The following is a 765-nucleotide window of genomic DNA, read 5'->3' on the forward strand; positions in this document are numbered from 1 at the left end:
TGCGGCAGCATGTGACTAGGTGTAGGTCTGTACAAACATCGTGAATGACTCCCTACCACAGCAGAACCTGCTGCAGACTTACACGTCCTGTGCTTCCCTTGGCCTGCGCAGTCTCGAACTCGGGCGTGGCGGCCGAGCAAGTCCTTCCTCCGAGGAACAGCGGGAGTTCTCAGACGCACAGGCGGAACATTTCCAAAAGGCTAACTTGCTTTTTCATATACGGTTTCCTACTTTTTTACGTAATGCAATAACTTCCTCGCAGATAATCCTCTTGGTTACACAAGCAGTATGAAGGACATTTAATATGATGAGATTGCTTTCATACGAACATTTCCTGAGAATACGATCGGGTGCTTTTTCCCCCTGGCGTATCCATCTCCATGTCGGTGCTTGCGTAACCAAAGGCAATTCTTTCCTTCCATCCGCCTTGACCGGATGATCCGCGGATGATGCATGGGCTTTTAAACGACAAGCCAACCCGCGGCCGCCCGTTCATCCCTCCATCTATCCACCCGTCCACCCGCCCAGAACGACTGCACCCAACCCCCCTGGGCCCGAGTGGCGTACGTGCGTATGCGTAGAATGCGGCCTGGTCGACGTGAGAGAGAAATGTAGGGGGTAGAGACGTCCTTCTCCTACCCCTCCACCGCGCACCCCCAGCCCCCGCGACGGCAAAAAGTGGCGGACGGGCCGGATCCCGCCCGGATGGCCAGCAGACCTGCTTAGATGGGACATTAGTTGAAACAGGTTTGGTGCCACGCTGGA

The 765-nt window shown here is 55.2% G+C and overlaps 1 protein-coding gene across 1 annotated transcript in view; it reads right to left on the reverse strand.

The window, feature by feature from the left end:
• The window catches only part of LOC119591947, a gene marked incomplete at its 5' end in the record, with an annotated part of 109644 nt that overhangs the window by 17908 nt on the left and 90971 nt on the right, over positions 1 to 765 (reverse strand).

Source organism: Penaeus monodon, chromosome 29 (genome assembly GCF_015228065.2).
Source record: "Penaeus monodon isolate SGIC_2016 chromosome 29, NSTDA_Pmon_1, whole genome shotgun sequence".
Classification (NCBI taxonomy): Eukaryota; Metazoa; Arthropoda; class Malacostraca; order Decapoda; family Penaeidae; genus Penaeus; species Penaeus monodon.